Source organism: Panthera uncia (assembly GCF_023721935.1).
Source record: "Panthera uncia isolate 11264 chromosome A3 unlocalized genomic scaffold, Puncia_PCG_1.0 HiC_scaffold_11, whole genome shotgun sequence".
In the NCBI taxonomy this organism is placed as follows: Eukaryota; Metazoa; Chordata; class Mammalia; order Carnivora; family Felidae; genus Panthera; species Panthera uncia.
The window spans coordinates 88,005,872-88,022,207 of NW_026057578.1; positions in this window are offsets into that span (position 1 = coordinate 88,005,872).

Sequence of the window (16,336 nt, forward strand, 5' to 3'; positions counted from 1 at the left end):
TCTAGACTTCTTCAGGGGAATTCAGTTCTCTTTTTCACGTATTGTAGCAAGAAAATCAGCTGATCCTCCAACCATGAGGATGTATTTTTTTAAGTTTATTCATTTATTTTTGAAAGAGAGAGAGCACAAGAGCCAGGGAGGGGCAGAGACAGAATCCCAAATAGAGTCTCTGCTGTCAGCACAGAGCCTGATGTGGGCCTCAAACCCACGAACCATGAGATCATGACTTGAGCTGATATCAAGAGTCAGACGTTCAAATGACTGAGCCACCCAGGCGCCCCACCACGAGGATTTACTTTAATGAGCCAGAAATGCTTCTCCCCTCTGCAGCAACAATAGATTACCAGCTTCAGGCATTTAACCAAAGGAAGGGGAGACTGAAGATGTAAAAGTCTGACCTTCCTATACCAGATGATGAGCTCATTACCAAACTGTTAGCTACCAGAGAAAGCAAAATAAACACTGAAAAAGCCTAAAACAGGGCAAAGTCAACATTAGCTCCTAAAAAGCCTGCCATGAAAAACATCCTGTTCTTTGAAGTTTTTTCTTCAGAGTTGTGCAAATTTGATTCAGAAAATAGCTCAGTTGGTTTGTACAGGGTGGGGCAGGCGGCTTGTGCATAAATGTATGATCATTAGTTTGCGTTGTTTGTATGCTTCAGCTCTGAGAACAGGGGAAGATGTGGGATGCAGACTGAACAGTTTAAGGTATTTTGTATTTTCAGTTCCTCTAGTCAATGCCTGAAGTATTAGAAAAAGTACTAAAACAATTTCAAGGCATCAGAACTTTCCACTTCCACCCAAAGTATTTTTCTTCTTCCAACAGTTATCTGTTAAATAAAAGGAGGATAATAGCTTGTTTATAAAGTTTTCTTCCTTTGTTTCACGAGTTAATAACATGCTTACAGGTTAATGATGTGTGTGGAGAAGCCTTTCCCTACCTAACCTTGTTTATAAATCTACCAAACCAGGGGTGCCTGGGTGGCTCAGTCGGTTGAGCTTCTGACTTCAACGCAGGTCATGATCTCACGGTTCGTGAGTTTGAGCCCCTACATCAGCTCGCTGCACTCAGCCTGTCAGCACAGAGCCCGCTTCGGATCCTCTGTCCCTTTCTCTCTGCCCCTCCCCTGCTTGCGCTCTCCCTAAAATGAATGAATGAATGAATGAATGAATGAGTAATAAATAAGTAAATAAATCTACCAAACCTTTCTCTAGACAACGTCCTCCTTTAAACTCCTCCTGTCTCGGTGAAGCTGCTACTTTCTGATGCCTCTAACTCAGGGCACTTGTTTTATTTTTAATAATGCCAGAGCACTGTTTTTGGTGTGGTGTCTAAGATGTGACTATTTAGTATTTGCCAAAATGTTTGGGATAGAGTAACTTTCAGTTGGCCAAGTGGATTGTGACTTTTGTAGTTTTGTTTTTGTTATAAAAATTGCTTTCTGTAGCAAAAACCAGTGATAGATATGCAAACAATTAAGATAAAGGAATCTGAGTATATTACTAACTGTGAGAGAAGGGCAAGAGAAGACGGGAACAGAGAAGAACTACAAAAACAACCATTAAACAAGAAACAAAATGGCAGGGTGCCTGGGTGGCCCATTGGGTAAGCATCCGACTTCAGCTCAGGTTATGATCTCACAGTTCATGAGCTCCAGCCCCGCATCAGGCTCTGTGCTGATAGCCTGCAGACTGCTTGGGATTCTCTCTCTCTGTCTCTCTGTCTCTCTGTGTCTGCTCCTCCCCCGCTCTCTCGCTCTCAAAATAAATAAACTTAAAAGAATAAATAAAATGGCAATAAATACATTCTTATCAATAATTACTTCAAGTGTAAATGGACTAAACACTCCAATCAAAAGACATAGGATGACAGAATGGATAAAAAGCAAGACACACCTATATGCTGGCTTCCTACCTGAGACTCACTTCAGACTGAAAGACACATACTGATTAAAAGTGAAGTAGTGGGGAGCACCTGGTCTGCTCAGTCGGTCAAGCACCCAACTTCGGCTCAAGTCATGATGTCGTGTCTTGGTTCACAAAGTCGAGCCCCACATGGAGCTCCCTGCTGTCAGTGCAGAGCCCATTTAGAATCCTGTCTCCCCTGCTCATGTGGGTGCATGTGCACTTTCTCTCTCTCCCAAAAATAAACATTTTTTTTAAATGAAAGGATAGAAAAGCATTTATCATGCAAATGGAAGTGAAAAGAAAACCTGGAGAGCAATACTTATGTTGGACAAAGTAGACTTTAAAACAAAGACTGTAATAAGGGATAAAGGAACACACTACATAATCATAAAGGGAACAATCCAATGAGAAGATATAACAATTATAAATATTTATGCACCCAATATGAAAGCACACAAATACATAAAGCAGTTAAAGACAAACATAAAGGAAGTAATTTATAGTAATATAATATAATAATAGTAGGGAGACTTTAACACCCCACATACATCAGTGGATAGATCATCTAAACAGAAAATCAACAAGGAAACATTGTCTCTGAATGACACATTGGACCAGAAGGATTTAACAGACGTTCAAAACATTCTGATTACACATTCTTTTCACATGTGTATGGAATATCCTCCCGAACAGATTGCATGTTAGGCCATAAAACAAGTCTCAACAAATTCAAAAAGACTGAGGTTGTACCATGCATCTTTTCTGACCACACGCTATGAAACTAGAAGTCAACCACAAGAAAAAAATCTGGAAAGAGCAAAAATAAATTGGAGGTTAAACAAAATGCTACTAGGGGTGCCTGGGTGGCCCAGTCAGTTAACCGTCTGACTTCGGCTCAGGTCATGATTGCACGGTTCATGAGTTTGAGCCTCGCATTGGGCTCTGTGCTGACAGCTTAGAGCCTGGAGCCTGCTTCAGATTCTGTGTCTCTCTCTCTCCCTGCCCCTCACCACTTATGCTCTCTCTCTCTCTCTCTCAAAAATAAACATTACAAAAATAAAAAATAAATAAAATGCTACTAAACAATGAGTGAGTTAACCAAAATATTAAAGAGGAAATAAAAAAAAATACATGGAGACAAATGAAAATTAAAACAATGATCCAAAATCTTTGGGATGCAGCAAAAGCTGTTCTAAGAGGGAAGTTTATAGCAATACAGGCCTATACCTCAAGAAGCAAGAAAAATCTCAAACAACTCAACCTTACACCTAAAGGATGCAGAAAAAGAATACACAAAACCCAAAAATAGTAAAAGGAAGGAATAATACAGATTAGGACAGAAATAAACAAAATAAAAACTAAAAAACAATAGAACAGATCAATGAAACTAGGAGCTGGTTCTTTGAAAAGATCAACACAATTGATAAACCTTTAACTAGACTCATTGGAGGTGGGGGCAGACTCAAACAAAATCAGAATGAAAGAGGAGAAATAATAATTGACACCACAGAAATACAAAGAATTATAAGAGAATACTGTGAAGAATTATATGCCAACAAATTGTACAATCTAGAAGAAATGGATAAATTCCTAGAAACATACAATCTTCCAAAACTCAATCAGGAAGAAATAGAAAATCTGAACAAATTACTGGTACAAAATTGGATTGGTAATCAAGAAACTACCAGAGGAGGGGCCAACATGGTGGAGAAGTAGGGGGATCCAATGTTCCCTCATCTCTCAAACAAAGCAGTGTTGAAGCTAAAGGACTTTGAACTCTGAGAGTCTGGGAAGCAAAGAGACAGTTGCTTCCAGGGACCCACCGGGACAACCTGACGGGCCATAGGTGCATGACTGAGAACTAGGAGAGATAAAACGAACAGAGGGGAGGAATCCCCTTCTGCAGAGAGACAAAAGGAAGAGAAAAAGAGGCTGGGGAAGCATAGGACTGTATCTGGACAAGAGAAAAATGTCAGACCAGGACAGAGAAAGATCCAATCTCTGACTGAGGGGCTTTCTCCAGACTGGGGCCAGCTGCCTGGATCACGAACCTGGGGAGAAGGGGAGCCAGCCCCGGGCTCGTTGGCTAGTTCAGAGGTGCAGTCCGCAGTAGAAGAAAGTGATCCCCTCCATGGAGTGCTGTGGGACAGGACAAAGCCTGCCTGCACCTGCCAGTCAGAAATCATATATTAGGTGGTGTGGAGCAGGAGTTTGAATCCTAACCAAATGCCAGGGCATGGAAGTCGGCAGAGTGGGATAAACTGCCTAGTTTGTGCCTGTGGCATAGTGAGGACAGCTCAAAAAGTGGTTTGGAACACTTGGTCCATAGAGGAGACACTGGGATGTCATCATTTTTCTTCCCACCATCACCAAGGTGGGGCCTCAGGGATCAGACAGCAGGGCCCACAGTGGAGGCAGGATCGGCCTACACCAAACCACGCTCCTCTGCAGCTGGTAACTGCTTATCTACTGGAGTGGGATTGATGCTGAGGAACCTCACGGCCCCTTCTCCAGACCAGCACTGCTGCATTGCCTGGCTTAATTCTCAGACAATTCTTATTATACAGATATAGCCTTCTTTCCTTTTCTCCTTGTCTCTTCCCTCCTCTAGTCTGGTTACTCTGGTTGTTGGTTTCTTTAAGCAGACCTATTTAATCCATTCTCTTCATACCTGTTCCACACCTCCTTCCTTATTCTCCTTTCTCTCTCTCTGGATTAAGCTGAATAATTTCTCTGGTCAGTTTTTATTTTTTTCTTTTTCTCTGCCCCTGTCATTTCTCTCTTTGTATGGGACAAGGCCTCTTCCATCAGTACCACCTCCACCCTGTTGTTTACTTGCAGCTGGTGTTTCTGGTTTTTTGATTTTGGGTTTTTGTTTATTTGTTTGTTTTCCTTTCCAGGCCTACTTCAACAAACAAATCAAAGCACATCTAGTGGAGGGTTCAAAATATCACTACGAGTAGGGAGATAAAGTAATCAAAGTCACAACAACAGAGTGCAAGTAACACTCTCCAAAAAACACCTCCTGAAGGGCCAGCCCCTGGACAGTATATGAACCCTCTTTAATATAGTAGTGCTCACAGGTGCAGGGCACATAACAAGCTTTTAAAACACTAAGGGACAGAAAAAAGCCAAAATGATGAAACGGAAGAATTCGCCTCAAAAAAATTCCAGGAAGAAATGACAGCTAAATAATTGGTCAAAACAGATATAAACAATATAATTGAACACAAATTTAGAATAATAGTCATAAGGTTAATTGCTGGACTTGAAAAAAAGCATAGAAGACAGCAGAGAATCTACTGCTGAAGAGATCAAGGAACTAAAAAATAGCCATGATGAACTAAGAAATGTTGTAAATGAGGTGCAAAATAAACTAGAGGCAGTGACAGCAGGAACTGAAGAGGTGGAGGGGAGAATAGGTGAAATAGAAGATAAAATTATGGAAAAAGATGAAGCTGAGAAAAAGAGAGAAGAAAATTCTGGATCACGAGGGGAGAATTAGAGAACTAAGTGATTCAATGAAACGGGACAATATTCATATCCTAGGAGTTCCAGAAGAAGAAGAGAAAGGGGCCAAAGGTGTGGTTGAACAAATAATAGCTGAGAATTTCTCCAATCTGGGGAAGGAAACAGACACTGAAATCCAGGAGGCACAGAGAACTCCTTTCAGACGTAACTTGAATTGATCTTCTGCATGACATATCCTAGTGAAACTGGCAAAATACAAAGATAAAGAGAGAATTCTGAAAGCAGCTAGGGATAAACGGGACTTAACCTATAAGGGTAGATACATAACTGTAGTGGCAGACCTATCTACTGAAACTTGGCAGACCAGAAAGGAGTGCCAGGAAATTTTCAGTGTGATGAATAGGAAAAATAAGCAGCCAAGAATCCTTTATCCAGAAAGCCTGTCATTCAGAATAGAAGGAGAGACAAAGGTTTTCCCAAACAAAAACTGATGGAATTCATCACCACTAAAACAGCCCTACAAGAGATCCTAAGGGGGACTCTGTGAGTGTTGTAAAAACCACAAAGGACCAGAGACATCTATGGTGGTGAGAGTGGACATCCCTGTCATGTGGACAACTCCATTACAAGCATGAAACCTACAGATAACACAATGACTCTAAACCCATATCTTTCAATAATAACACTGAATGTAAACAAACTAAATGCTCCAAAGGACATAGGGTATCTGAATGGATTAAAAAAATAAGACCTATCTATTTTCTGTCTACAAGAAACCCATTTTAGACTGGAGGACACCTTCATATTGAAAGTTAGGGGGTGGAGAACCATTTATCATGCTACTGGAAGCCAAAAGAAAGCTGGAGCAGCCATACTTATATCAGACAAACTAGATTTTAAACTAAAGACTGTAACGAGATGAAGAAGGGCATTATATAATAATTATAGAGTCTACCCATCAAGAAGAGCTAACAATTGTAAATGTTTATGCACCAAATTTGGAACATCCAAACATATAAAACAAACAAATCACAAACATAAGCATCTTATTGCTAAGAATGTGGTAATTGCAGGGGAATTTAATACTCCACTTACAACAACGGACAGATCATCTAGACAGAAAATCAATAAAGAAACAATGACCCTGAATGATACACTGGACCAGATGAACTTGACATAAGTTTTTGGAACTTTTCATCCTAAAACAGCAGAATATACATTGTTCTTGAGTGCACATGGAACATTCTCCAAGATAGATCACATACTGGGTCACAAAACAGCCCTCAATAAATACAAAAGAATTGAAATCATACCAATGCATGCTTTCAGATCACAATGCTATGAAACTTGAAATCAACCACAGGAAAAAGTTTGGAAAACCTCCAAATGCATGGAGGTTAAAGAACATCCTACTGGGGCACCTGGGTGGCTCAGTTGGTTGAGCGTCTGACTTTGGCTCAGGTCATGATCTCACAGTTCGTGGGTTCGAGCCCCACATCAGGCTCTGTGCTGGACCACTTGCTTGGAGCCTGGAGCCTGCTTAGGATTCTGTGTCTCCTTCTCTCTCTGCCCCTCCCCCACTCATGCTTTGTCTCACTTTGTTTCTCAAAAATAAATAAATGTTAAAAAAAATTTTTTTTAAGAGCATCCTACTAAAGAACGAATGGGTCAACCAGGCAATTAAAGAAGAAATTTAAAAATATATGGAAAAGAGATTTGACCCAAACAGATAACATCATGAATGAAAATGGATTTATCACAACCAATCCCTCAGAAATACAAGCAATTATCAGAGAATACTATGAAAAATTATATGCCAACAAACTGGACAAACTGGAAGAAATGGACAAATTCCTAGACACCCACACACTACCAAAACTCAAATGAGAGAAATAGAAAATTTGAACAGACCCACAACTACTGAAGAAATTGAATCAGTTATCAAAAATCTCCCAACAAGTAAGAGTCCTGGACGAGATGGATTCCCTGGGGAATTCTACCAGACACTTAAATCAGAGATAATACCTATCCTTCTCAAGCTGTTCCAAAAAATAGAAAGGAAAGGAAAACTTCCAGACTCACTCTATGAAGCCAGCATTACCTTGATTCCTAAACCAGACAGAGACCCCACAAAAAAGGAGAAATACAGGCCAATATCCCTGATGAACATGGATGCAAAAATTCTCAACAAGATACTAGCAAATTGAATTCAACAGCATATAAAAAGAATTATTCACCATGATCAAGTGGGATTCATTCCTGGGCTGCAGGGCTGGCTCAATATTCACAAATCAATCAATGTGATACATCACATTAATAAAAGAAAGGATAAGAACCATATGATCTTGTAGATAGATGCAGAAAAAGCATTTGACAAAATACAGCATCCTTTCTTTATAAAAACCCTCAAGAAAGTCGGGATAGAAGGAACCTACTTAAACATCATAAAAGCCATATATGAAAAGCCCACAGCTAATATTATCCTCAATGGGGAACAATTGAGAGCTTTCTCCCTGAGATCAAGAACACGACAGGGATGTCCACTCTCACCACTGTTGTTGAACATAATGTTAGAAGCCCTAGCATCAGCAATAAGACAACAAAATGAAATAAAAGGCATCAAAATTGGCAAATAAGTCAAACTTTCACTTTTTGTATATGACAGGATACTCTACATGGAAAACCCGTAAGACTCCACCAAAAGACTCCTAGAACTGATGCATGAATTCAGCAAAGTTGCAGGGTACAAAGTTAATGTAGAGAAATTGGTTGCCTTTTTATACACCAAAAATGAAGCAACAAAAAGGGAAATAAAGAAACTGATTCCATTTACAATTGCACCAAGAACCATAAAATACCTAGGAATAAATTTAACCAAAGAGGTGAAAATCTATACACTGAAAACTATAGAAAGCTTATGAAGGAAATTGAAGAAGACACAAAAAAATGGAAAAACATTCCATGCTCATGGGTAAGAAGAATAAGTATTGTTAAAATGTCAATACTACCCAAAGCAATCAACACATTCAATGCAATCCCAATCAAAATTGCACTGGCATTCTTCTCAAAGCTAGAACAAACAATTCTAAAATTTGTATGGAACCACAAAAGACCCCAAATAGCCAAAGTAATATTGAAGAAGAAAACCAAACTGGGAGGCACCACAATCCCAGACTTTAGCCTCTACTACAAAGTTGTAATCATTAAGACAGTATAGTATTGGCACAAACACAGACACATGGACCAATGGAATAGAGTAGAGAACCCAGAATTAGACCCACAAATGTATGACCAACTAATCTTTGACAAAGCAGGAAAGAGCATCCAAAGGAAAAAAGACAGTCTCTTTACCAAATGGTGCTGGGAGAACTGGACAGCAACATGCAGAAGAACGAAACTAGACCACTTCCTTACACCATACACAAAAATAAACTCAAATGGATGAAAGACCAAAATGTGAGACAGGAAACAATCAAAACCCTAGAGGAGAAAGCAGGCAACAACCTCTTTGACTTCAGCCACAGTAATTTCTTACTTGACACATCTCCAAAGGCAAGGGAATTAAAAGCAAAAATGAACTATTGGGACCTCATCAAAATAAAAAGCTTCTGCACTGCAAAGGAAACAATCAACAAAACTAAAAGGCAACCAACAGAATGGGAAAAGATATTTGCAAATGACATATCGGATAAAGCGCTAGTATCCAAAATCTATAAAGAACTTACCAAACTCAACACCCAAAAAAACAAATAATCCAGTGAAGAAATGGGCAGAAGACACGAATAGACACTTTTACAAAGAATACATCCAGATGGCCAACAGGCACATGAGAAGATGTTCAATGTCACTCATCATCAGGGAAATACCAATCAAAGCCACACTGAGATACCACCTCACACCAGTGAGAGTGGCTAAAATGAACAAATCAGGAAACTACAGATGCTGGCAAGGATGTGGAAAAACGGGAACCCTCCTGCACTGTTGGTGGGAATGCAAACTGGTGCAGCTGCTCTGGAAAACAGTGTGGAGGTTCCTCAAAAAATTAAAAATAGAACTACTCTATGACCCAGCAATAGCACTAGTAGGGACTTACCCAAGGGATACAGGAGTGCTGATGCATAGGGGTACATGTACCCCAATGTTTATAGCATTTCCATAATAGCCAAATTATGGAAAGAGCCTAAATGTCCATCAACTGATGAATGAATAAAGAAAATGTGGTTTATATATACAATGGAATACTACTTGGCAATGAGAAAGAATGAAATCATGCCATTTGCAGCAATGTGGATGGAACTGGAAGGTATTATGCTGAGTGAAATAAGTCAGTCAGAGAAGGACAGATATCATGTGTTTTCACTCATATGTGGATCTTGAGAAGCTTAACAGAAGTCCATGGGGGGAGAGAAAGGGAAAACATATTTACAAACAGAAAGGGAGGGAGGCAAACCACAAGAGACTCTTAAATACAGAGAACAAACTGAGGGTGGATGGAGGGTGAGGGAGAGGGGGAATGGGTGATGGGCATTGAGGAGGGCACTTGTTGGGATGAGCACTGGGTGTTGTATGTAAGCCAATTTGACAATAAGTTATATTCATTAAAAGAAAGAAACTACCAAAAAATAAAAGTCCAAGAACAGATGGCTTCACAGGTGAATCCTACCAAACATTTTAAAAAATATTTTTATTTTTATGTAATTTCTATATCTAATGTGGGGCTCAAACTTACAACTCTGAGATCAAGAGTTGCACACTCTACCAAATGAGTCAGCCAGGCACCCCTCTACCAAACATTTGAAGAAGAGTTAATACCTATACTTCCCAAACAATTCCAAAAAATAAAAGAAGGAAAGCTTCCAGATTCATTCCCTGAGGCCAGCATTACCCAGACAACAAAACCACAGAAAGACACACCAAAAAAAAAAAAAAAAATGATAGGCCAAATATCTCTGGTGAACATAGATGCAAAAATCCTCAACAAGGTATTAGCAAACCAAATCCAACAATACATTAAAAAAATCATTTACCGCAATCAATGTGATTTATTCCCAGGAAACAAGACTAGTAGTTCAATATATACAAATCAATCAACATGATATATCACATCAGCAAGAGAAAGGATAAAAAACATACGATCATTTCAACTGATGCAGAAAAAGCATTCGACAGTGTACAACATCCATTCATGATAAAAATCCTCTACAAAGTAGATCTAGAGGGAACATACCTCAACATAATAAAGACCACATATGAAAACCCAAGGTTAACATCATACTCAATGTGTAAAACTGAGAGTTTTCCCCCTAAGATCAGGAATAAGACAAGAATGTCCCCTCCCACCACTTTTATTCAACACAGTACTGGAAGTCCTAGCCACAGCAATCAGACAAGGAAAAGGAATAAAAGGCATCCAAATTGGTAAGGAAGAAGTGAAACTTTCACTATTTGTAGATGACATGACACCAGATACAGAAAACCCTAAAGAAAGTAGAAAACTACTAGAACTATATGCAACCAAGAATTCTTTATCCAGCAAGGCTGTCATTCAAAATAGAAGGAGAGATTAAAAGTTTCCCAGACAAGGGGCGCCTGGGTGGCTCAGTCGGTTGAGCGTCCGACTTCAGCTCAGGTCACAATCTCGCGGTCCGTGGGTTCGAGCCCCACGTTGGTCTCTGGGCTGATGGCTCAGAGCCTGGAGCCTGCTTCCGATTCTGTGTCTCCCTCTCTCTCTGCCCCTCCCCCGTTCATGCTCTGTCTCTCTCCGTCTCAAAAATAAATAAAACGTTTAAAAAAAATTAAAAAAAAAGTTTCCCAGACAAACAAAAATTTAAAAAGTTCATGACCACTAAACCAGCCCTGCAAGAAATTTTAAGGGCGACTCTCTGAGGGGAGAAAAGACGAAACAAACAAACACCAAAAGCCACACAGACTAGAAAGGACTGGAGAACATCACCAGAAACTTCCAACTCTACAAGTAACATACTGGCAATAAATTCATATCTCTCAGTACTCACTCTAAATGTCAATGGACTCAACACTCCAATCAAAAGACATAGGGTAACAGAATGGATAAGAAAACAAGATCCATCTATATGCTGTTTACAAGAGACCCACTTTAGACCTAAAGACACCTTCAGATTGAAAGTGAGGGGATAGAGAACCATCTATCATGTTAATGGTCAACAAAAAAAGCTGGAGTAGCCATACTTATATCAGACAATCTAGACTTTAAGATAAAGACTGTAACAATAGATGAAGAAGGGCATTATAACATAATTAAGGAGTCTATCCACCAAGAAGACCTAACAATTGTAAACATTTATGCTCCAAATGTGAGAGCACCCAAATATATAAATTAATCACAAACATAAACTCATTGATAATAATACCATAATAATAGGGGACTTCAACACCCCACTTACAACAATGGACAGGTCATCTAATCAGAAAATCAACAAGGAAACAATGGCTTTTAATGACACACTGGACCAGATGGACTTAACAGATATATTTAGAATATTTCATCCTAAAGCAGCAGAATATACATTCTTCTCCAGTGCACATGGAACATTCTCCAGAATAGACCACATACTGGGACACAAACCAGCCCTCAGCAAGTACAAAAAGATCAAGATCATACCGTGCATATTTTCAGACCACAACGCTATGAAACTCAAAATCAACCACAAGAAAAAATTTGGAAAGATAACAAATACTTGGAGACTAAAGAACATCCTACTAAAGAATGAATGGGCCAACCAAGAAGTTAAAGAGTAAATTAAAAAGTACATGGAAGCCAATGTAAATGATAACACAACAACCCAAAACCTCTGAGACACACCAAAGGCAGTCATAAGAAGAAAGTATATAGCAATTCAGGCCTTCCTAAAGAAGAAAGATCTCAGATACACAACCTAACCTTACACCTTAAAGAGCTGGAAAAAGAACAGCAAATAAAACCCACAACCAGAAGACAGGAAATAATAAAGATTAGAGCAGAAATCAATGCTATCAAAACCAAAAAACAGAACAGATCAATGAAACCAGAAGCTGGTTCTTGGAAAGAATTAAAATTGATAAACCACTAGCCAGTTTGATAAAAATGAAAAAGGAAAGGACCCAAATAAATAAAATCAAGAATGAAGGAGGAGAGATTACAACCAACACAGCAAAAATAACAATAATAAGAGAATATTATGAGCAATTATACGCCAATAAAATGGGCAATCTGGAAGAAATGGACAAATTCCTAGAAACATATACACTACTAAAACTGAAACAGGAAGAAATAGAAAATTTGAACAGACCCATAACCAGTAAATGAATCGAATTAGTAATAAAAAATCTCCCCAAAAACAAGAGTCCGTGGCCAGATGGCTTTCCAGGGGAATTCTACCAAACATTTAAAGAAGAGTTAACACGTATTCTCTTGAAACTGTTCCAAAAAATAGATATGGAAGGAAAACTTCCAAACTCTTTATATGAAGCTAGTATTGCCTTGATTCCAAAACCAAACAAAGACCCCACTAAAAAGGAGAATTATAGGCCAATTTCCCTGATGAACATGGATGCAAAAGTCCTCAACAAGATATTAGCCAACTAGGTCCAGCAATACATTTAAAAAATTATTCACCATAACCAAGTGGGATTTATACCTGGGCTGCAGGGCTGGTTCAATATCCGCAAAACAATCAATGTGATTCATCACATCAATAAAAGAAAGGACAAGAACCATATGATCCTCTTAATAGATGCAGAGAAAGCATTTGACAAAATACAACATCCTTTCTTGATAAAAACCTTCAAGAAAGTAGGGATAGAAGGATCATACCCCGAGATCATAAAGCCATATACAAAATACCCAACACTAACATCATCCTCAATGGGGAAAAACTGAGAGGTTTCCCCCTAAGGTCAGGAACAAGACACGGATGTCCACTCTTGTCACTATTATTCAACATAGTATTGGAAGTCTTAGCCTCAGCAATCAGACAACACAAAGAAATGAAAGGCATCCAAATAGCCAGGAGGAGGTCAAACTTTCATACTTCGCAGATGACATGATACTCTATATGGAAAACCCTAAAGATTCCATCAAAAAACTGCTAGAACTGATTCACGAATTCAGCAAAGTTGCAGGATATAAAATCAATGCACAGAAATCGGTTGCATCCTATACACCAACAATGAAGCAACAGAAAGAGAAATCAAGGAATCAATCCCATTTACAATTGCACCAAAACCCATAAAATACCTAGGAATAAATCGAACCAAAGAGGTGAAAAATCTATACACTGAAAACTATAGAAAGTTTATAAAAGAAATTGAAGAAGACACACAAAAAAAATGGAAAAAGATTCCATGCTCCCAGATAGGAAGAACAAATACTGTTAAAATGTCAATAGTACCCAAAGCAATCTACATATTCAATGCAATCCCTATCAAAATAACACCAGCATTCTTCACAGAGCTAGAACAAAGATTCCTAAAATTTGTATGGAATCAGAAAAGACCCCAATAGCCAAAGCAATCTTGAAAAAGAAAACCAAAGCAAGAGGCATCACAAGCCCAGACTTCAAGCTGTATTACAAAGCTGTAATCATCAAGACTAAGGTACTGGCACAAGAATAGACACTGAGATCAATGGAACAGAATAGAGAACCCAGAAATGGACCAACATATGGCCAACTAATCTTTGACAAAGCAAGAAAGAATATTCAGTGGAATAAAGACAGTCTCTTCAGCAAGTGGTGCTGGGAAAACTGGACAGCGACATGCAGAAAAATGAACCTGTACCACTTTCTTACACCATACAGAGAAATAAACTCAGAATGGATGAAAGACCAAAATGTGAGATAGGAAGCCATCAAAATCCTCAAGGAGAAAGCAGGCAAAAACCTCTTTGACCTTGGCCACAGCAACTTCTTACTCAACACATCTTGGAGGCAAGGGAAACAAAAGTAAAAATGAACTATTGGGACCTCATCAAAATAAAAACCTTCTGCACAGCGAAGGAAACAATCAGCAAAACTAAAAGGCAACCGACAGAATGGGAGAAGATATTTGCAAATGATATATCAGATAAAGGGTCAGTATCCAAAATCTATAAAGAAATTGTCAAACTCAACACCCAAAAAGCAAATAATCCAGTGAAGAAATGGCAAAAGACATGAATACACACTTCTCCAAAGAAGACATCCAGATGGCCAACCGACACATGAAAAAATGCTCAACATCATTCATCGTCAGGGAAATACAAATCAAAACCACAATGAGATACCACCTTATACCTGTCAGAATGGCTAACATTGACAACTCAGGCAACAACAGATGTTGGCGAGGGTGTGGAGAAAGAGGATTTCTTTGGCACTGCTGGTGGGAATGTAAACTGGTACAGCCACTCTGGAAAACAGAGTGGAAAACTTTTTTGAAGGTTCCTCAAAAAATTAAAAATAGATCTACCCTACGACCCAGCAATTGCACTATTAGGTATTTATTGAAGGGATACAGGTGTGCTGTTTCCAAGGGGCACATACACCCCAATGTTTATAGCAGAGCTATTGACGATAGCCAAACTATGGAAAGAGCTCAAATGTCCATGGATGGATGAATGGATGAAGATGTCGTATATACATACAATGGAATATTACTCTGCAATCAAAAAGAATGAAATCTTGCCATTTGCAACTACGTGGATGGAATAAAGGGTATTATGTTAAGCGAAATTAGTCGGTCAGAGAAAGACAGTATCATGTGACTTCACTCATATGAGGACTTTAAGACACAGAACAGATGAACATAAGGGAAGGGAAGCAAAAATAATATAAAAATAGGGAGGGGGACAAGACAGAAGAGACTCTTAAATGTGGAGAACAGAGTGTTACTGGAGGGGTTGTGGGAGGGGGGATGGGCTAAATGGGTAAGGGGCATTAAGGAATCTACCCCTGAAATCATTGTTGCACTATATGCTAACTAACTTGGATGTAAATTAAAAAGAAAGAAAGAGAGAAAGAAAGAAAGAAAAAGAAAGAAAGAAAGAAAGAGAGAAAGAAAGAAAGAAAGAGAAAGAAAGAAAGAAAGAAAGAAAGAAAGAAAGAAAGAAAGAAAGAAAGAAAACTACTAGAACTGATCAATGAATTCAGTTAGGTCACAGGATACAAAATCAATATACAGAAATCTGGTGATCTCTATAAACTATAATGAAATAGCCGAAAAAGAAATTAAGAAAACAATTCCAGGTGCCTGGGTAGCTCAGTGGGTTGAGCATCCGACTTTGGCTTACATTATGATCTTGTGGTTCATGAGTTTGAGCCCCTCATCGGGCTCTGTGCTGACAGCTCAGAGTCTGGAGCCTGATTCGGATTCTGTGACTCCCTCTCTCTCTGCTCCTCCCCTTCTCATGCTCTCTCTCTCTCTCTCTCTCTCTCAAAAATAAATAAAAACATTAAAAAAATTTTTAAAAAGAAAGAAAACAATCCCATTTACAACTGCACTCAATATAATAAAATACCTAGGAATAAACTTAACCAAAGAAGTGAAAGACCTGTACTCTGAAAACTATAAAATGGTGATGAAAGAAACTGAAGAGGGCACAAAAGAAATAGACATTCCATGCTCATGGATTGGGAGAACAAATATTGTTAAAATGGCCATATTGTTGTAAAGCAATCTACAGATTTAATGTCATCTCTATCAAAATACCAACAGCATTTTTCACAGAACTAGAACAAATAATCCTAAAGTTTGTATGGAACCACAAAGGACCCCAGATAGCCAAAGCAATCTTGGAAAATAAAAACAAAGGTGGAGGTATCACAATTCCGGACTTCAAGCTGTATTACAAGGCTGTAGTGATCAAGATAGTATGGTACTGGCACAAAAACAGACACGTAGATCAATGGAACAGCATAGGAAGCCCCTAAATAAACCCACAATTATATAGTTGATTAGTCTTTGAC